The sequence below is a fragment of the Leptonychotes weddellii genome, chromosome 2, assembly GCF_054177405.1.
Source record: "Leptonychotes weddellii isolate Sample4059 chromosome 2, ASM5417740v2, whole genome shotgun sequence".
Taxonomy (NCBI): domain Eukaryota; kingdom Metazoa; phylum Chordata; class Mammalia; order Carnivora; family Phocidae; genus Leptonychotes; species Leptonychotes weddellii.
Window position 1 is genome coordinate 90155186 of NC_138370.1, and position 23497 is coordinate 90178682.

General features: G+C 36.1%; 2 pseudogenes; one reads left to right on the plus strand and one right to left on the minus strand.

Moving 5' to 3' along the window:
• Positions 1 to 16430: 16430 nt before the first annotated feature.
• On the plus strand, positions 16431 to 17674 carry LOC102735188 (peroxiredoxin-1 pseudogene; annotated as a pseudogene).
• Positions 17675 to 22134: 4460 nt separating this feature from the next.
• LOC115942824 (large ribosomal subunit protein eL34 pseudogene) lies at positions 22135 to 22491 on the minus strand (annotated as a pseudogene).
• Between the last annotated feature and the right edge of the window lie 1006 nt (positions 22492 to 23497).

Sequence of the window (23497 nt, forward strand, 5' to 3'; positions counted from 1 at the left end):
TGAAAAACAAAAGCATCTTTTGGTTTGTACTGGCATGAAAATAAGTGACTAAAATTATTAGCAATGGTATTAAATTTTGACTGATTATTGCTCTCTCCCTAGTGTCCTAATTCCAACAACGCTTCTATCACACAGAGAGAGTGGTCCATTGAACCTATCAACTTTGTTATCCAACACCCTTCTCTTAAACTCCTTCCTAGAGCAGATCCAGACTTCATAGTGCCTGAAACTTTTACATTTTAGGGCTTTTCTTAGGATAAAGAATAGGGAATGTAAATATAAAATTAGGGCTATAAATGAATCTTGGATATTCTAAATATAACTAAGTATTTTAAGTAAAAATGGGAAAATTATTAACTAATTGCAAATTATACAGAGTTGAAAAATAGCACAAATAACAAAAAATAACATGATATTAACTATTTGACTCACCCTTAAGTGGTTTTTATTCAATACTTTCAGTTTTAAGTTCTAAAATTGCTTCTTTTTATGATAATGGTATTGTAATATAATTTTCTATGGAGAGATTAGAAAGATATTTCAGATATTCTCCAGTATGGATTTTCAAAATTTATTCTGTTATTGATAACTCATAAAAATAAATTTCAAATTCACAGATTGTAGTAGTAATACTAAGTGATTATTAAAAATTGTCAAATGTGGTGAAATCTCTATTGCATTTCTTTCATATATAAGCTAAAGGATTTAAATTAGGCCATCCACTTTGGCTCCATACATTTCTCCTTCTTTATTGACGTTTATCCAGGTGTAAATGCTGTAGGTCACTTTTGTAACTCAGCATGGCCATTGGCCCAGTACCTTTGTGTCAGGTCCCATGGTATGTGGTAAGAATATTCCTAGAAAACATTTCTATAATGGGATACCTAACAAGTACTAAACTATATAAATGTGACTTTAAAACACATACCATATCATACTAATTATAAATAATGTGTCTTCTATTCATTTTCCCTTTATGTTGATTCAACACTGCATCACACAAACAGCAGTGAAACAAAGGGCTAGGAGGAGTAAAATGAAAAAAAAAAGTATAAAGGGGAGAACTTAAATAATTTTGGTTAAATATCTTCTTATTATTTTTAATTACAATCACAGGTATTATCACATGGCTACAGCCTATCCAGGGCCTTGGGAGAAGGCAGAACAAGTCAGGAGCCCTGAAGTTGAAGCTTCCTTAGCTTCAAATTAGATTCACTTCACTTTTTCTTCCCAGTACCCAGCCTAAAATCCATGACCAATTATTAGACTCATTGCCTTGCTAATACCCTCTTTCTGTCCTGTTGCTTAATAATATTAGCTTGGCCAAGCCATAGCCCTGGTAAATTCAGTTCTGTGTGCTCCTACAGAGCTGAATCGTCCTGGAGAAAACCAAATGGCCATAGTGATTAGTCCCATTTAAAAGTCATAATTTTGTGAATAAGCTGGCCCTAGTATTTCCTGGGAATCATACGTATTTTCCAGGTCCATTCACTCATTTACTTTCCTAGACAGCAATTTCATACCTTTTCTTCTTCCCTCAAATCCCTAATACCTCACGCCTTCACTCACAACTGATAACCTAGCTTCCTCTTACTGAGAAAACAGAAAAAACTAAGAGGGGCTCCAAAAATAGTCACCTACTTATCAGCATCTGTAACCATAATTCTGTCTTTTTCCTGATACTATGGTGAAGTATCTTTGGTCCTAGGTAACAACTCATAGCCTCACTTGAGAATAGTATCTCATCTTTTCTCACTTCTTTGCGATTCATACTTCAACCACTGTCTCTTAATTCTGCAATATCAGCTTTTCCTGTTTGCTGCATCTGTAATTTATATTTCCAATATATAAATATATATTTATTTACCCAGAATTTTAGATACTTATAACTAGCTTTCTAGTCAAAGTCTCTTTTTAGATGAGTAATAGGCATCTGAATTTTGTTTCTTTTCACTGATATTTCCTCCTCAAAACTTCTACCTAATTTGGTATCCTTCTCTCTGTTAGTGAAACTCCATTTTTCCAAAAACTCAAGTCTACATGCTGGAAATCGACCAACAGTATCTTTTTCTCCCAATGCCCATCCAGTCCTTTAGCAAATTTATTGACCTCATCTTCAAAATATAGTCAGAATTAAATTGACTACGACCATTTCCTATGCTATAATCCTAGTTTTTAACCACATCTCTCTTCTGGATTAATGCAATCATTTGCTTACCACCCTTACCTGGCTTCACTTTATTTTGTTTAATTCATTTAAAGTACAAATCAAATTATGACACTCCTCTGTTTAAAATCCCTCCACCATCCTCGTGCTTTTCTAAGAGGAAAAGTCAAAGCCCACATAACCTATAAAATCCTAGAGAGTCTGAACCCAATGCTTCTTAGACCTGTATCCTATTGTCCCTCTTACTCTGGCCTCATTCTTATATCTCAGGTACCCTCCATTTCAAGGGACTTGGTACTTGCTATTTGTTTTGCCTGAAAAAGTCTTTCTTTAGGTACGCATTCCCTTTCCTCCTTTATTTTTTTGTTCAAATATCACCTTCTCTGGCAATTCTGTTTAAAATTCTACCCTCCAATTTTTCTTTTACCCTTTCCCAGTTTGGTTTTCCTCCATAACAAACTTATCACCATGTAACAAGCTATACATATTCAACTTGTTGCTGTTATTGTTTTCTGTCACCATGCATTCTAAAGTTAATTCCATGAAGGTAGAAATTTTTATTTATTTATTTTTGTAGGAGTGCTGACAGTATCTTTGTCCCTTCATCTTGTTCATGTTCACTTGCTTATGTATTCAGGGCTCTTGGACATTAATATACATACCTTAGAAATGGCCCACCAAAGCTGTGGTAGGGGGAGCCTTGTTTTGGTTTCCCATGAATCTGTTAGAGATAACAAAGTATTTCCCCTTCCAGATGCATAGGTGGAACCACCAGATCTAATAAAGGTTAGCTTAATTAGGTACATGCAAACCCTTTGATCTCACTACAATTCACCACCACCCGCCACCCCCTATGTATCTCCTTGCTCTATAAAATCTGCAGATTAAGGTCTGGATTTTACAGAGAATAGCTGCTTAGCTCTGGATTGTCACCTGCCCCATATCTTCCTGTCAGTAAGTTACCCTGAATAAAACTCGAAACTGCATGGAGTTTTCTGGTCTCCACGTACCTTCTCAGTTCAAGGGATCCTTTAATTTCCCTCCTCCACCTTTTAACATTTCTTTATTACAATTATCACAGCATTTAGAATTTTTCTTAAAAGATATTTGGCACCTAAGAGTTTTTAAATGAATGTGTGAATAAAAAATTAATCTTAAAATGACACTTGGCATATTAAAAGAAGTTTAAAAAGCTAACTTAATGGATGAAACAAACATTTTAACAGAGATAGGTGAAAAAAATAAGATTATTAGAGACTTACTGCATATCAGATACCAAATTTAATTCTAGATGAAAGAGCTCATTATGTTAAAAAAGGTAAAAGAAAATTAAAAAGATAACAGCCATCAAATCTCTGATTGGTGGGGAGTCTTTTATGCATAAAAGCAAATAAAGACATATTAAAAAATATTTTAAGGCCCCTGAAACTATAAAGCAGGAAAATATTGATTAATATGATTACTTCTGGATATACATAAGGAACATAGCCAAAATTTAAAACAATGTTTAAAACAAGTAAATAAAACTTTAATAATCTAAAGGAAGATATTTTAAAAAACCAGAAGCTAAATAAGTATAGGAGATACATAGAAATTCAGAAAAAGATATTTATAATTACTAGAAACAGGATGTTGCCTGAGTGCTAACTTTTGACATGGTTCTTGGAAAACATATCTGCAACATTATCAAGAGCATATTTTGCTGTATACTTCTGTAGTATATTGAATAATGAATAGTCCCTCCCCTCATGTAACGATATGTCCACCTTGAACCTGTAAATGTGATCTTATTTGGAAAAATGTCCTTGCAGATATAATTAAGGTAAGGATCTTGAGATGAAATCATTACGCATTGGAGTGGGCTCAAAATCCAAAGACAAATACTATAAAGAGAAAAGAAGAGGGAAGGACACACAGAGGAGAAAGCCACATGAGAATGGTGGTAGAGATTTAAGTTACAAGAACCATAAGCCAAGGGAAGCCTGGAGTCACCAGAAGCTGGGAAGGGCAAGGAAGGATTCCCGCGAGAACCCACAGAGGGAGTGTGGTCAAGGTGACACCTTGATTTTAGACTTCTGGCCTCCAGAACTAAAAGAGAATAAACTTCTGTTGTTTTATGTCACCTAATTTCTGGTAACTTGTTATAGAAGCCATAGGAAAACAATATGCCTTCCTAGACCTGTGTGGGCTCAGAAAATAAAACAAAGCATCTTCATAAAGCACGCGCGCGCGCACACACACACACACACACACACACACACGTGTCCCCTTTTTTCCAATCTGAGGTGGGAAATGTCATTTATATGTTTTAACCAGCATTCCAGTTTTTCAAGAGTGTTTGGTTACTTTATGATATGTTTGCTAGTGTTCATGTTTGGCAGGTGTCCCTTGGGTCTCGTTTCTGCATATTTTGTGAGGAAGCCATAGACTGTTCTTTTTTTAGACTATCTTTTCAGAGCTACTTTAATAGAAAATAATCTTAGAAAATAAAGATGATTTTTCCTCCTTACCCTGCCCCCCCACCAACCAGAGGAAAGGGCAGGCATGTTTACTACTCATTATCAAAGATTTGGTTCTTAAGCTCAGGGTTTGTCTTCAATAGCACAGCGCTCTCTGTGTGCAGGTGTCATCTGGCCTTCCTTATGTGGCTCTGTGATAACTGGGGTTTGTGGCCCAGTGCACTGGGGGTACCCAGGCTACTGCATTTGTCATGATTAATAAACGGTCTGTCTCTGATCCGGGTGTCTCATATCTTCTAGCAGCATCCATAAAACTGTGTCAGGCTAACTTGTTAGCTTGTAAGTAGTACAAAATCTATTTTTTGAAGAGTCTTCTTAATATGTATGCCTGTCAAACATGCATCTGTTTGGCCTTTGTCTAGGTTATGAGTTCATGATTAACAATCTATTAACAGTCTACTGGGCATTATTCCCCAAAGGGCCCATAACATCTCATACAGGACATGTTCTGAAATTGAGCTCGTAATTTTTTTTCAAGTACTTTTCCCCCCTCTTTGAACAAAAACCTCAGTTAATATGATTACCGTTTGACTCTTCTTTCTTCTGCTTCATAAAATCTGCTAATACTCCCTGTTAATTTTATTTCCAAAATTGCTTGCATATACTCTTGTCCATATCCTGTCTCTGCCCTTGTATTAGTCTGGGTCTTTGAGAAGCAGATATCAAGCAGACACCAACATGTTCCAATTTTATTAGGGGAAATATATGACAGAAAGTGGTGATAATTCTAGAAAGGCTGGAAGAGCCAGCAGGTCATGATACAAGATTGCCCTGGAGTAAAATAATAAAGTTTGGGTGGGAGTGTCGAAGAAAGCCATAAAGTTTGAGAAAAGTTGAGAAAGCCATGGAGGACTCATAAGTCTAAGCCAACCCTCAGAGGATCCTTATGTCTCCCAGGAATGGGCCTGCCTTAATATTCCTGCTGAGATCTACAGTACTCCTAAAGGCAGTCTTTGAGGAGCATGAGTTGACATAAATGCCCCAGTGGTTTACCTGAGTCAGTTACTTTCCCCTCAGCTGGAGATGTGTGAAATACTTTTTCCTGGTTGTGACACCACTCATGCAGGTTTTTGTGGTGTTTTAATAGTGGTTTTAATATTTAGCTTTATCTAGAAACTCTGTGTGAATGTATCCTAAAGTGTGTTGCTAGAATTAAGTTCCTCAAGTACAAATCTGACCACTTCTTTGTAAGAAATTATGAACATGTTCTTATTACGGCTGTACTTTCATGTCCCATCCCTTTAAAGGAATGTGCCTACCGCAGTATTTCAAGCAAGAATATCCTGAGCTCTACTCTCAAATTCAGTCAGTTAATTTGGCATAGCAACAAATTTTTGGCTATTTTTCTTGTCACTAAACAAGTGACTTAAACAAAACTTTATAAATTTTAAGGTTAGGCATCAGAGTCTTCTTGTACAATTTCTTCTACCTGGTATTTTAAGTTATAAAATTACAGCCCTTACACCTAGAAGTCTCTTTGTTAGGGCCTCCAAGCTCTTCTGTTCACCTTATCTTCCACTCCATTCCTCTCAGGCATTCTGATTTTGATGTTAAAATCTCTGCAGTGGCATGTCTGACAACTTAATTAGATCTGCAGACAGCTCTTGTGAAAAATTTCTTCCACAGGACTTGGGACTTGAGTGCATATAAAGGTACACTTATATTCTCATGGTTTTTTGACAGTAATTAAGTATTCATCTAAAAAAGACCTGGTATTATTCTCTTCATAAATTTCATATGGGTCATACTTTATATATGTCTGCTTACTTTAATTATTTCTAGGTTTTTTTTAATATAATAGGACTGCATTTTTAAAGATTTTTTATCTCTTTCTTGCTCTTAGAATTTTTCTCTTCTAGCATTTATTTTCATAGTTTCTATTTTCCCCAAATCTTAATTGTCCTCATTCTCAGTTATCTAAAGAATTTAAAAATAAATGTAATTATATTTTAATGTTTTCAAATTTTGATTATAATCTAACTAAAAATTAAACTAAATACAGAAGTTAATAAAGTTGATACTATATTTTCAGAGTATTTTACTAAAGTATTCAAAATCATATATTAAAAATGAATAGCAGATTATAATTAAATAAGGAAATGAAATCAAATAAAAATTAAAAAATGCTTTATTTAATCTTTGACATTTTTATTAAATCTTATTAAGTATTTTCAGAAAAATAAAACCTTTACAGTTCAGTGAACATGTTACCAAAGTAAAAAATGCTATTACACTTTGATTGTTCATTTTATTTTTCAACTTGACTGAGCCACAAGGTGCTCACCCATTATTCAGGGTGTTTCTGTAAGGGTGTTTCTGGATGAGATTGACGCTTAAATTGGTTGACTGTGTAAAGCAAATTGCACTCTTTATTGTGGGTAGGCCTCATCCAATTAGTTGAAGGCCTGAGTCAAAGAAAAAGGCTGACCTTCCCCAAATAAGTGGGAATTCCTTCCTTCTGCCTGATTGCCTTCTAGCTGGGACTTTAACATTGGCTCTTCCTGGGTCCGGAGCCAGCCTTAGTACTCAAAGTGTATCATCAGCTCTCCTGGGTCTCCAGCTTACCATTCACCCTGTGAATATTGGAATTAGTCAGCCTCTGTAATAACATGAGGTAATTCCTTATAACAAATCCCTGTTCTCTCTCATTTCCACATCCATCTATATCATGTATATCTACTGTTGGTTCCGTTTCTCCAGAGAACTCTAATACATTCTTTATGCACATTATGTCTACATTATAATACACACACATTCACTTATGCACATAGATTTAAAAATAGAATGGATTATTTAATATTGGAAAAATCTCCTTGACCACTGCAGGCCATTGTTATGGCTACTGTGCTAACTTGTGTGTACCCTGGTATCACAAACTGGAGTACCAAAAAAATAAGAAAGCATATGCTTGACACTGTACTTCATTATGCAAGGATTTATTACATTCTTGCTATCTGAGAGGAAGGATGTGACAAGTTAATTAATTTGTCTTTTATCTAAGCACTTCTATCACACAACTTCTCTCTACAATGCAAAATAGTGTTTGTCTACATCAGTGACAGTAACACCATCTGCCAATCTCTCTGGGACACTCAGATGTAGTGTTTTGTTATGAGGATCTAGAACAAGAGATATGGAGAAGTATTCCTTAGGACTTGAACAGCATAAGTCACAGGTGCAAGGATGTAGACTGCATGTGAGTGCTGGCTGGTGGATCCCAAGTGGACATAATTTGTGTGTGTGTATGTGTGTGTGTATTCGTATGCCCATGATTTCTGAGTCCCTTAAAAATGATGGACCTAAATCAATGTCCCTCTTCCCTGGGTGTCGTGATGGTAGTGAGAGAATTAGCCCATAAGTTTACCAACTTTGTTGGAGTTTAAAAATTTTAGGGCGTAACATTAGGTTCTTTCTAGCTATACACTGAATCTTTATGTTCCCCCCAAATTCATATGTTGAAATTTAATTTCCAATGTGATGGTATTTGGAGATGAGGCTTGGTTAAGTGATTAGATAATGGGGGCAGAAGTAGTACCCTTATAAAAGAGGCCACAGAGAGCTCACTAACCACCTTTCACCATGTGAGGTTATAGCAAGAAGATTGCCATTTATGAGCCAGGAAGCAGACCCTTAACTTGGACTCCCCAGCCTCCAGAGCTGTGAGAACTACATTTTTGTTGTTTATAAGCCACTCAGTCCATAGTATTTGATTACAAAAGTCTGAAAGAAGCTGTGATTCTGTAAAAGAGAAAGTAGACCTGTTTTGGGGTAGATATTGCATTACTCTTAGTGCTTCAATGGTGAGCAACAGACACAATTTCTAATATTGCAACCACTACAGTCTACTGATGTAGACCCATGTTAAATGGATGATTAGCCTGAGTTTGTAACTATATAGTAAATTCTAGTTGGACAGTCTAACTGGTATGGCATGAATCACTGCTATGCCTGGGAAGGTGAGATAGGATACAGGTTAGTTTCCACTAGATACACATACAAATATTAAAGAAGGTGATTTCCTAAAGAAGATTCTCCATTTATGAAGACATCCTCTGTTATGAGAATTAACGTTTAAGAGAATATCTGAACAATGAGTATGAGTTAGTCATGCCTGGAGTCTTACATTTGAACTTTATTGCCACATAATTTGTACTTGGAGCCATGAGTATATACGAGAGCCCTAGTAACAAAGAATGAAGTAGATATCAGTGAGAAGAGGGTCAAGGACAATTTTAACATTTTGTCATCAGGCTAACAAAACAGAGGCACACTGGCCAGAAAACATAGTTTGATTTAACTGATTAAAGTTGTTTCAGAGTTTCCTTGGCAAAGACTGGGTCCTTAATCTAGTTAGTTGAATTATGAATTGTGCTTTTGTAGCTCTGTAGATTTTTGAAGGGTCATTGTGCTCTGAGGACTGATTGTTCCAAGTGTTTCACCATAACTCTAGGACAAAAATAATTCACACACATTAATGAAATCATTATAATTAGGGAAATTTTGGAACAAATCTCTGAGGGAGGATCAACAAATAAGTACATCAGTTAAAAGAGTTCAACACCAAAACTATATCAATGATTTGGAAATGATGAGCCAGATATAACACATTTAATATGTATTAGTGTAGAGTTCAACTCTAGGGTTCAAGAAATAACTATAAAACCTAAGAGGATAAAGTGGCTCAATAGCATCACATACAATTTAGATATTTCAATTTCTAGTAAGTTTAGGATGAGTCAACAGTAAGAGATGGCTGTCAAATATGTTAATAAAATTTCAAAGTCCTTGGGCATCTGGGTGGCTCAGTCGGTTAAGCGTCTGCCTTTGGCTCAGGTCAGGATCCCAGAGTCCTGGGATCCAGCCCCACCTTGGGCTCCCTACACAGAGGAGTCTGCTTCTCCCTCCCCTCTCTGCTTGTGCTCTTTCTCACTATCTCTGTCTCTCTCTCAAATAAATAAATTAATTAAATCTTTCAAAAAATAAAAAATTTCAAAGTCCTTTAATGAGAACACAACCTTTAGAATGAAAGAAGTAGTGTTTGTTTTTTTGAGCTTTAGACAGGCAAATAAAAGGTACAATGAAACTGGAAAACATTTAGAAGAGAATTACAGGAATGATGACAGTGCACAGAACCAGAAGATAAAAGAGAAAACTCAATTGTCTTTAACTGTGTGAAAAATTATCCTGAAAAATTAGATTAGACTTGTTCTTTAGGTCCTGGCTTCTATTTAGATAAGGTTGTCAAGAAAGGAAATTGCAGTATGTGGCATTTTATCAGAGATGGAAAGGAGGTGATGGATTTAGCAGAATAAAGATCCAGGGGGAATAAGTACCATTTGAGAAAACAGCAACTGTACAGCCTGAGGCAGAAAGGAAGAAAGGGTCTGGAAAAATAATATTCCACACGCAAATATTATGTTACAAATGTTGTGTGTGTGTGTATACACACAGATATATTTAACTATATGTGTGCTTTAAAAAATCTTTTCACCAGGGTGCCTGGGTGACTCAGTGGGTTGAGTGGCCGGCTCTTGATTTCAACTTAGGTCATGATGTCAGGGTCCTGGGATCAAGCCCTGAGTCGGGCTCCACACTTCATGGGGAGTCTGCTTGAAGATTCTTTCTCTCTCTTCCTCTCTTTCTCCCCCTCCCCTCCCCCCTGCTTGTTTTCTCTATCTCTCTGAAATATATAAATCTTTAAAAGGAAATCATTTCACCAAAAACGAACCTAGAGTCTTAGGTTATGGATACACACTCAAAGTAGAAGAAAGATGACATAAAGCACTTCAACAATGATGTCACTTCAAATTAATCAGGGCTGCTTTCCTATAGGGTGGTTCAGTGAGGGCAATTAATCCTTTAGATTGGTTTTCTAGATTCTATCTTTGGAAACAGCACTAGTTTATTAACTAAAAGGTAAAGTTGTAATGACTAAAAGTCTTCTACATCCATTTAGGCAAAATTACTAATTCGAGTTTATTTATTTTTAGTCTTCCTATTTCACATAGAAATATGCACTAAACAGTTGAATATTCAAAGGCAGATTTTGAAGTTTATCTGCAAATATTTTCTCAAGTTTTCGGTTGACATGCTTATCACTGCCTTTGCTAAGTTAACTCCTTTGTTAATATTGTCTTGCCTTCTTTGTTCCCAGAAGATTATTTCAAGATAATTTCCTTATGTGAATTTTAATCATAATTCTGTAGTCAAAAATTACCCTTTTCTTAATTATAATTTCCTGAGGAGAGCCTTAAAGATTATATCAGATTCCTTCTCAGGTGTGAGTAATACATTCAATCTGATTAAGACAAAATAATTTAGAATTTAGCAGATGAGATAGTAGAGAGAACAAAGAACAAAAGCAAGCCTGTAGTTTAAAAAAAACAACAACCTTTTTCTTAAAACATAAGTACCTCCCTGATGTCCTATGACCTTTTACAGAATGTATTCATGTGTGTGTATATGTGTATACCAAATCAATTTTCACAAAAAGATTTTGTTAGAAGAGGTATCACATATATTGAAAATCAAAAAACAGATTCATAGATGCTCAACAACTTTACAAAGAACTTGAACCAGTCTTCTTCCAGCTCAAGGTAGTTTCAACTTTTAATAGACCACTTTCCTAGGAATGTTTTACTGAAAAATCAAATAAACCAATCGATTAAGAAGGAAGAATGAGGAGTGACATCAGCGTCATGACAGCATGAGTACTTCCCTTGGTCTCTCCTTTTCAGTTGACAACCAACAAAACATTCATAACCCAACAAAATTTCCTCTGTATAGCACACTAGGCCATTGGGGAGATCCATACATCTGTATATCTGAAGGTGGCTGGATTGCACCTAATGGATGTGGTGGAACTGAAGGAACAGCACAGGAACCAGGGGAGAAGTGGCAGCAGTACCTGTAACCCCAAAGGCACAAGCAACAACAACTAGTGAGCTCTCTGGCAGAGGGGGTGGAGGATAAAAGAGCCCACTCCCAAACAGAACCACCAGTCAACGCAGGTTAGAGAAACCAAAAACTTGTGCTATAGCATCACCTGCTGGAAAACGAAAGAAAGGCCTCTAATTCCCACCCTGAGGAACTGTTAAACACAAAGTAAATAAAACTTTACCTTAATAAAAAGGGTGTTTATTACTTCAAATGCACAGGCAGAAGTACATCATCAAACACCATGAAAAATCATGGTACTATCACAAAAATAAGGTAACAATTCTCCAGCAACCCAACTCAAACCAGGGAAGGTTGGGATCTGAGAATTCAAAAATAGCTTTTATAAAGACATTCAATGAACTACAGGAAAATTCAGGAATAAAATAAATGTAAAGAAGGAGTACTTTACCAAAGAGACTGAAATTATGAAAAAGAACCAAACAAATTTTGGAGCTGAAGAACTCAGTGAGATGAATAACACAATAGAAAGCATTGGGAATAGAGCAGATCAGATGGAAGAGATAAAAATAAATGAATTATAGGATAGAAATCTAGAAATGATTCAGGTGTAAAGGGAGAAAGAACTAGTATTTTAAAAAGTGAAGCAATCCTACAAGAGCTATCAGACTCCATTATGAGAGCCTACACACAAATAATGGGTATACCAGAAGGAGAAAGGGTTAGAGGGGTTATTAAAGAAATAACAACCAAGAACTTCTGAAACCTGGGGAAAGAACTAGACATAAAAGTCATGAAGCTAATAGATCACTTACTATCACAATGTAAAGACCCTCTCCAAGACACATTATAATAAAGCTGTCAAAAGTCAATGATAGGGGCACCTGGGTGACTCAGTCGTTAAGCGTCTGCCTTCGGCTCAGGTCTTGATCCCAGGGTCCTGGGATCGAGCCCCGCATCGGGCTCCCTGCTCAGTGGGAAGCCTGCTTCTCCCTCTCCCACTCCCCCTGCTTGTGTTCCCTCTCTTGCTGTCTCTCTCTCTCTCAAATAAATAAATAAAATCTTTTAAAAAAAAGTCAATGATAAAGAGAATCCTAAAGGCAGTCAGGATTAAAAAAAAAAAAAGAAGAAAAAAAGAAAAGAAAGTACCTACCAAGAAATTCCCATTAGACTATCAGCAGATTTCTCAGCAGAAGCTCTGTAAGCCAGAAGAAGAGTAGAATGATGTATTCAAAGTACTGAAAAATAAGAATTGACAGCAAAGAATACCCTATCAAGCAAAGTTATTCTTCAGATATGAACAAGAAATTAAAGTTTTCTTAGACAAACAAAAGCTGAGGGAGTTTACCACTACTAGACCTGTCTTTTTTTTTTTTTAAAGATTTTATTTATTCATTTGACAGAGAGAGAGATAGCGAGAGCAGGAACACAAGCAACGGAGTGGTAGAGAGAGAAGCAGGCTTCCCACTGAGCAAGGACCCCGATGCGGGGCTTGATCCCAGGACCCTGGGATCATGACCTGAGCTGAAGGCAGACGCTTAATGACTGAGCCACCCAGGCACCCCACCACTAGACCTCTCTTACAAAAAATGTTGAAAGGAGCTCTTCTACCGGAAAAAACAAAAGCCCCAAATGACACAAGATTTTGAGTAAGGTGAAAGACAAACAGAACCAGAAAACTGTAACTCCTTTAGAACAGGGTGTTAAACAATTACAGCATTAAGATTAAAGGGGGAAAAAAGCATTAAAAATAACTATAGCTACTCCAGTTTGGTAAGAAACTCACAGCATAAAAAAGGATAGTTTGTGACAACAAAAATATAAAAGGGGAGGAGGAAAATGATGAGACCTATATAGGCAAATAAAGATAAGTTACTATCAGCAGAAAAGGGACTATTTGATCTATGAAACATTTTATATTAACCTCTTGATAGCCACAAAACAAAAATCTACAGCAAAGACACAAAACACAAGAAAGGGGAAACTGAAAAAAATCATCATAGAAAACCACCAATCTAAAAGGATAAAAAGGACGACAAGAAAAAGAAACAGTGGAGGTACAAGACAACCAGAAAACAAAAGATAAAATGTTGGTAGTAAGTCCTCATATATCAATTATCACCCTAAACATAAATGAACTCATTAATCCAAAGGCATAGAGGGGTTGTATAGATTGAAAAACAGGCCTATCGGGTCATGATCCTGGAGTCCCGGGATCGAGTCCCACATCGGGCTCCCTGCTCAGCGGGGAGTCTGCTTCTCCCTCTGACCCTCCCCCCTCTCATGTGTGCTCTCTCTCTCTCTCAAATAAATAAATAAAATCTTTAAAAAAAAAAAAGAAAGAAAAACAGGCCTAATTACATACTATCTTCAGAAGACTCAACTCCAAAAAAAAAAAAATAGACTCAAAGGGTGGAATATGATATTCCAAGCACTTGGTAATCAAAGGAAAGCAGGTATAGCTATACTTAGACAAGATAAACTTCAAGTCAAAAATGGCAGCAAGAAACAAAGAAGGTCATTATGTAATGATAAAGGGTTCAATACACCAAGAAGATATAACAGTCATATATGTTCCCAACATCTGATCACTGAAACATATGGATCAAATACTAATAGATCTTAAGGGAGAAATAGGGGAAATACAATAATAATAGGGGACTTCAGCACTCTACTATGAACAATGGATAGATTGTCCAGACAGAAGATCAACAAGGAAATATTGGAATTGAACCACACTTTTGAAAAGTGGACTTAACAGGAATATATATGTATAAATTCCATCCAGCAGCAACTGAATGAATACACATCCTTCTCAAATGCACATACAACATTCTCCAGGATAGATCATTTAACAGGCCACAAAACTAATCTTAGCAAATTTAAGAAGATTGAAATCATATCAAGTATCATCTTTGACCACAGTGGCATGAAATTAAAAATCAACAAGAGGAAAATGAGTAGATTTGCAAATATGTGGGAAATAACACACTTGATCAATGGATCAAAAAAATCAAACAGATCAAAGAAGAAATCAAAAGTTAAATAAAGTATCTTGAAACAAATCAAAATGAAAATACAACATACCAAATTTGGGAGATGCAGGAAGAGCAGTTCTGAGAGGAAAGTTTATAGCAATAAGTACATATATTAGGAAATTAAAAAGATCTCAAATAAGCAACCTAATTTTACACTTCAAGGAATTAGAAAAAGAAGAACAAATTAAGCCTAAAGTTAGTAGGAGGAAGAAAATAATAAAAATAAATCAGAACAGAAATAAATATGGATTAGAAAAACAATAGAATAAACAAAACCAAAAGATGGTTCTTTGAAAAGACAGACAAAATTGACAAATCTTTAACTAGACTAAAAAAAAGACTCATATGCATAAAATTAGAGATAAAAGAGACATTGCAACAGATATTATAGAAATAGAGAAAATTATAAGAGACTACTATGAAAAGTTACATGCCAACAAATTATGTGATCCAAAAGAAATTGATACATTTCTAGAAACACACAACTGGCCAAGAATGAATCAGGAAGAAATAAAAAATCTGAACAAACCAGTAATGAGTAAAAAGATTGTCAGTAATCAAAAAACTCTCAAGATAGAAAACTATATGGTCAGATGGCTTCACTAGAGAATTTTATGAGACATTTGAAGGAAAATTAACACCAATCCTCCTCAAACTCTTTTAAAAAACATCACAGAAGAGGTACCACTTCCAAACTCATTCTACAAAGCCAGTATTGCCTTAATATTAAAACCAGATAAGGATACCACAAAAAAAGTATAGACCAATATTCCTAATAAATAAAGCAAAAATTCTCAACAAAATAGTAGCAAGCTGGATTCAAGAACACATTGAAAGGATTATACATTATGACCAAGGGGGATTTATCTCTGGGATGCAGGGAGGACTCAGCACCCACAAATCAATTAATGTAACTCATCACATCAATAAAACAAAAAATAAAAATCACAAAATTATCTCAAAAGATGTAGAAAAAACATTGCACAACAACATGCAACATACTTTCATAATCAAAACTCCTAACGGATTGGGTATAAAGTGAACATATCTCAAAATAATAAAGGGGATATATGATAAAATGACAGCCAACATCATACTTAAAGGAGAAAAATTGAAAAAAGATTTCCTCTGAGATCAGGAATAAGACAAGGCTGCCCACTCTCACCACTTCTATTCAATATACGATTGGAATCCCAGCTAGAGGAATTAGGCAAGACAAAGAAAAGGCATCCAAATCGGGAAGGAAAAAGTAAAACTGTTACTATTTGCTGACAACATAATCCTATATATAGAAAAATCCCAGAATCATTCAAAAAACCATTGGAATGAATCAATGTGGCAGGTTATAAAATCAATCAGTAGCATTCCCTTACACTAATTACGAAGCACCAAAAGAAGGAATAAATAAACTATCCTGATCACAATAGCATCAAAAACAATAAAATATTAGGAATAAATTTAAGCAAGGAAGTAAAAGATCTGTGCAAATCAAAACTAAGACTTTGCTGAAAGAAATCAAAGAAGGCACAAATAACCTGTCTTCCCAATTTCTAGTCTTTATTCTGAGCAGGGTATATCATCTGTTGATGAAGGTGGGATTGCATAAGGATGGGAATTAGAAAAGCCTGGAAATGTTTACATAAACAATTTATTGGAATGCAGTACAAAGTCAACTAAAAATAAGTAAAAGATGCTTCACCAGCATTGAAAAATAAATGTAATTTGAAATCTAGGGCTTTGTGGTGAAACTGACTGATGTGTTCTCAGAATGTTCAAAATTCCAGGTCTTCTTCCTGCCTCGTCTTCCGCGTTTTTCTTCTCAGAGCTCCGATAACAAGATGTCTTCAGGAAATGCCAAAATTGGGCATCCTGCCCCCAACTTCAAAGCCATGGCTGTTACGCCAGATGGCCAGTTCAAAGACCTCAGCCTATCTGACTACAAAGGAAAATACATTGTGTTCTTCTTTTATCCTCTTGACTTCACCTTTGTGTGCCCCACAGAGATCATTGCTTTCAGTGACAGGGCCCAAGAATTTAAGAAACTCAACTGTCAAGTGATTGGTGCTTCTGTGGATTCTCATTTCTGTCACCTGGCATGGATCAACACACCCAAGAAACAAGGAGGACTGGGACCCGTGAACATTCCCTTGGTATCAGACCCCAAGTGTACCATTACTCCGGACTATGGAGTCTTAAAAGTTGATGAAGGCATCTCGTTCAGGAGCCTCTTTATCATTGATGATAAAGGTATCCTTAGGCAGATCACAGTAAATGACCTTCCTGTCAGCCGCTCTGTGGATGAGACTCTGCAACTGGTTCAGGCCTTCCAGTTTACTGACAAGCATGGGGGAAGTGTGCTCAGCTGGCTGGAAGCCTGGCAGTGATACCATCAAGCCTGATGTCCAGAAGAGCAAAGAATATTTCTGTAAGCAGAAGTAAGCACTGGGTCATTTTAGGGCTGGGCTGCAGTGTGTGGCCATGAAAACAAAATCTCTTTTGTACTGTTGTCATGCTTAGAACATAAGACTTTAGACTCTGTGCAGACGTGGTATGGGGACAGGACAGGCCTTTCCTGCAGGGGTTGGGGAGGCCAGCCTTTCTTCCTCTGGAGAGAAGGGCTTGAGCTGTTATGGGGCAGGCCAACTGTTAGGTACAGTAGTAGGGCATCACTTTTTGTCTTTTGTTGTTTCTACTAAACTTGAACTGATGGGGAAAAAAAAAAAAAAGAATGTTCAAAATTCCAGAATAAGAATCTAAGAACACTAACATGGCATTTTTAGCAGTAGGAAAGAGGGATTCAAGGATGGGGGCATCCCAGTCTCTTAAAAGGTCAGGACCAAAAAGCATCAAAATATAAGCTCTGTGGGAACATGGAATTGTTTAATTCACTGCTGTAACCCTGGCACCTATAATCACATTAGCACACAGTAGTTGTTTAGTCAATGTTTACATCAACGAATCAAAAATCTGGAGAGGAAGACTATTACTGACAATGCATGTGGTGGATATTCTAGGAGACTTTTTTATTAAATTGAATTTTCTTTAAAATATAGTTAGTTTTAAAAATTACTAGTTTGGGGATGAACTTGTCCAACGTGTCATTCTTCTTTCTTCTAACTGAACATAATCATCAAATGACAGTGTCAAAAACCTTATATCTGGAAAGGATAAATTTGAAAAGAAGGTTGAATGATAAATAACATGTGCTTTTACTTCTTGATCAGATCAGATTAGTACTGATTTTTTTTGTGTTGAAAGCAAAGTGTTTTATGCCTCTTTGGATTTATCTTTCTAGTTCATTTATTGTTGATGGAGAACACTAAGTATCAACTATAATTTTGTTAGAGCAAGATCTTCTTTTATCACCGGCAATTCTGAGATTGAATCAGAGTAAAAATGTGTGTAGAGAGAAGCAGTCAATAGTTATGTCTAAGGGATATTCAGGTACAGTTTTTAGAGAGATTGCTTTGATAACTAGATGGTTTTATTATTAATCAAAATTGTATCATTGCCTTTTTTTTGAGAAAAAAAAATTTGCTTTAATGCAGTAATTGACCTATTTGACCACATGCTGGTTCTCTAGTTAGGAAAAGGTGGGGACCTAATAGTTCCACTTTATTTTATCTATAGACAAGGAATAAGGTCCTCAAAGGACATTGGGGAATAAAAGAAGGAAAAAATGTTTTTTGGTCTGATTTTTTTTAAAGGTTTATTTATTTATTAAAGAGAGAAGGGAAGAGTGTGCGCCCATGTGAGCAGGGGAGGGGCAGAGGGAGAGAAAGAGAGGGAGAGAAGCTCAAGCAGACTCCCCACTGAGCAGGGAGCCTGCTGCAGGGCTCCATCTCTGGACCCTGAGATCATGACCTGAGCCAAAATCAAGAGTCAACCGACTGAGCCACCCAGGCACCCCAGGTCTGACTGTTTTTATTAATAACTGCCTTAATGATATGTTTCACATGCAGCTAGAATTTCAGTTTCAAAGAACTAGGAAGCAAGAATTAACAGAAGGGTATGGAGACCTTTAGGTTATAAAAATACTGAGAAAAATCCAAGTTCACTCATTTTAGTGATCTCTCAACCAAAGAAAGAATTGACAGTATTTATACAGCAAGATTACAATTTTGTGTTTCTACCATACTGATAGAATATATCTGATATTTTGTAATGTTAATTGATAATAAATATAGTAAAAATTTGTCCGCAATATTCAAAAGGCTTTATTCTACATGGAAAAATATGGTCAGATATTTCATTTGTCATTGGGTATAGAGAATCCATACTGATTTTATATAAATTTATCTTCTCTAAAAGCATAGCCACAGACAAGCAACTATGGTATTTATATTATTGAAAGTATTTACTTTGATTTAAAACAAATATTTTTTGAGAAAAAAATAGGATTTTAATTTCCTCTACTTTTGAAGTTTTTAAGGAATACTTTTAACTCAGTGGCAATCAGTGTGTATGTCAAAGGAGAAGGTGAGGGGCGCCTGGGTGGCTCAGTTGGTTGGGCATCTGCCTTCGGCTCTGGTCATGATCCCGGGGTCCTGGGATCGAGCCCTGTATCAGGGTCCCTGCTCAGCAGGAAGCCTGCCTCTCCCACTCCCCCTGTTTGTGTTCCCTCTCTCTCTGTCAAATAAATAAATAAATAAAATCTTAAAAAAAAAAAAAGGTAAGACAACATTAGGAAGAATGTTGTCTTTTGTGTTTCCTTATGCCAGTAGAAGCATAACAACAATAAAGTTGAGTTTTAAAAATTTCTGGGCTAGTCCTTTATTGATCTGCTTGTCCAATTAGCTCTATAAGTAGTATATGAAGGAATGAATGATAGTTAAATTAACAAATGCTTAAGTTTGAATACAAAATAACACCCAAACTATCACAGGGGTCATTTTTTGTTAGTTGATGACTAACTTCCTTCAGGCTCTCTTTGCTAATACTATCTTATTAGAGGGATGCGGTAGACATGAAAATACCGTGCTCAGCTTTTGGAAGCATAACTGATGCCCCCAGCCAGTTCCACTATCATGTTGAATCAAAGCTATGCTTCCTAAGGGCTGCCCTGAGTCAATAACTGCCTACAATGGGAGTAACTAATGCTAGTCCATTCCTGTAGAATGGGAAACACCTTCAAATGGGTGACTTTGGCTTGCAAACTGCCTTGTCAAAATTTGTTTACAACTCTGCTGAAGTCTGAGATTCCACATACCCAGTTTTCTTCCTTTCTAACGTAAGGTGGTTGCGATCTTGTTCTACCTTTTCTGGTTCTGCTCCTTGATCCTTCACAGGCATTTTCCTCAATAAATCTCTTGCTCATCTGACCCATCTGATGTCCGCTTTTGAAGAGCCCAAACTATCACAGGGCATTCCCTAGTCATTTTCTGTAAAATACTACCCTATCATTTTCCAGTTTCTTTTTTTCAATTAACACCTGGTATCTTATATCTGCTTATTTTCTCTCTCCCTCAATAGAATGTAAGATCCTTGAAGGCAGAGAGTTTATTCCTTTAGTTCCTATGGTGCAGCATCTGTGTGAGTGCCTCTCACAGGGTTGGCTACAGATATCTGTTGAATGAATAAATGCATGAGGAAGGAAGCCTAACACAGCTGTGGATTCTGCCTGTAGTGAAATTTAGTAATAACAACTTCAGTTTCTGTGTTGCTAAACAGCCCTGTTGCTAAATAACAGAAAACATTTTAAAAGCATGTCATACGAATATTTTGGTGATCTGATAATGGCTGAAGTAAGAATTTCAAACTTTGAGCTGGTAAATTATTTTTTAAACTCTCCAGCAGTGCTAGAAGCAACCTAAACCCAAAAGAGCCCTGGTATTTTTGATACCCATTAAAATGATGTAAATAGTGATCACTGAGCCCCTTCAGGCTTACCGTTTTTTGGAATATCACCCAGAAACTACTTTTTTAGTTTTTTTAATTGAAGTATAATTAACATAAAATGTTATATTAGTTTTAAGTGTACAATTTAGATTCAACAATTCCATACATTTCTTGGTGCTCATCACAATAAGTGATCTTCTTTATCTGTTTTATCCATCCCTCTACCTGTCTCCCCTCTGTCAACCATCAGTTTGCTCCCTGTATTTGTTTTCTGTTGCTCTCTTTTTTTCTTTGTTCATTTTTTTTCTAAAGATTTTATTTTTAAGTAATCTCTACACCCAATGTGGGGCTCAAACTCACAACCCCAAGATCAAGAGTCACATGCTCTACTGACAGAGCCAGCCAGGTGCCCCAATTTGTTTTGTTTCTTAAATTCCATATATAAATGAAATCGTATGGTATTTGCCTTTTTTTGACTGACTAATTTAATTTAGCATCATACTCTCTAGGTCCATCCATGTTGTTGCTTATGACAAGATTTTATTACTTTCTATGGCTGAGTAATATTTCATCACATGTAATACTCATTTATCTATCAATGGATACCTAAGTGGCTTCCATATCCCAACTATTGTAGATAATGCTGCAATTAACACAGAGAGCATATATCTTTTCAAATTACTGTTTTCATTTTCTTTGGGTAAATATCCAGTAGTAGAATTACTGGATCATATAGTATTTTCATTTTTAATTTTTTGAGTTATCTCTGTACTGTTTCCCACAGTGGCTGCACCACTTTGCATTCCAACCAACAGTACACGAGAGTTCCTTTTTCTCCACGTCCTCACCACGTCCTCACTTTCTTGTCTTTTTGATTTTAGCAATTCTGACAGGTGTGAGTTGATATCTCATTGTGGCTTTGATTTGCATTTCCCTGATGATGAGTGACATTGAACATCTTTTCATGTGTCTATTGGCCATCTGTATGTCTTCTTTGGAAAAATGTCTATTCAGGTCCTCTGCCTATTTTTTATTGGATTATTTGGTATTTAGTTGTGTAAGTTCTTTATATATTTCAGATATTAACCCCCTTAGCAGCTATATCATTTGTAAATACATTTTCCCATTCAGTAGATAGCCTTTTTGATTTGTTGATGGTTTCCTTCACTGTGCAAGGAAAAATTTATTTTAAAACACACTTTATTCCGGGTGACCACAGTAATAAGCTAAGTCAATGTTTGTCATTATGTGCCATGGAATACCAACATCCCAACAACCCTCCTCTGATGGTAATTTTTTTTTTCTGATATCAAACTCAATCAGATAAGATGACCAATTTCAAATTTCAGTTTTTTTTTTTTTTTGAGTGCTAGATGCCTGAATCACCTCTGAAGTCAATTATTATGTTGGTCTTTCTCCCCACTCTAATAGGCTACATCCCCACAGGTTTAAGCAGGAAGTGTTTATTAAGAAGTATTAATAAAAAAAAAAAGTATTGATAAGCTCCCAGCAACAACTCAGACCACACCAGAGAGCTAGGTGGTTAACTAACTAATACTACTGACCCTACTGCTTCAGTTGCCATATGGAAAGAGCCCTCATAATTATTTATTTTATCTTTATCTTTTAAATTGTTTTATTACTCAGAATAAGCTTCATTTTATTATATAGCTTTTTAAACTCTGTGCTGTGCCTTTACCACTTTCACAATTATTTTTTTCCTTATTGCTCCTCAATAAGGAAAACCACACTTGTTCTGGTCAGGGACACGTTTAGCACACATGGAATGGCCATAGGCCCTACTGATGTGTTTTTTTCACTTTAGACACCCTCATAAGAACTTCAGCTCTTACAGCATGAACCCTTTGAAGTCAGCCTGGAAACACGTCACATGCAGATTTTGGTGCTTTCTCAAACCTCTTGATATAAAAGTAAACAATTCTATTACCAGGGGTTTGCGACAGCCTAGTTTTGTTAGAGTCTGTATTGTAGGGTAGCTTATGACAATATGTCAAACACTGGACCATTCAGAATGCCTCTAGACATATCCCTGGAAAAGCAAAGGCCACCATTATTGCCAACCTCATAAATTCACTGCCTTTCCTCCTGTGTGCTACAGCAATTTTGGTGCTCTATTATTCCTGGCTTGTTTCCTGATGTGACTTACCAATCAGAGTCTCATGCAGCTGCATCAAATTTGCAGAACCTAAGTCACATGTCTGCAAGCTAGTGGAAAAGGTAATTAGAAATATAGAGTTTCAATTTGGGAAAATGAGATTCACAATGGAGGAGCTGTTGAAATACACAATGAATGCTTGATAGCTTTTAGATATCTGTTAGAGATTTGCACTAACATCAGTATGTAATTCATAATGATACAATAGCAAACAATTATAAAGTGCTTACTTTGTACAATTTTTTTTCTATGCGTTCTATGTATTAACTCATTTTATCATCACATCTCCCCTGTGTGATTGATACCGTTGTTTATTTTATGGATGAGGAAACTGGAGCGTCAAGAACATGTTCAAGGTCACAGTGATTGCACATGGTGGAGTTGAGATTTAGATGCAGTTAGGTTTCAGGAGTCCAAATTCTTGCTCTTCACCAATATACATATAACCTTTTACATATAATAACATCAGCAAATCATTATGGAATAGGCAAAAGAAAAATAAAAAAACAAAAATGAGTAGAATATATGAATAAGAAAATCCCACAGAAACTAAACAGTGATGGTTAATAAAATTGGATTATTAATGTGGTAAACTATGATATAATTATTTCTTTTCTTTGGGCCCAATATTCACACACATTACCTGGATTAATCACACTTATCTTAAGGAATTGCCTTAGATATCATTTTATCAAAGTTCATTCATTCATTGATTCTTTAAATACATAGTTCAAATCCCCTTCAAGCTGCCTCAACGTACTGACCATCAGAATAGTTATATCCCTTAGTTGTATTTGTTTACTTTTTGGGTGTTAGCATCATGAGGATATGTGCCTTGTTTGACATACCCGCAGTGGTGGTC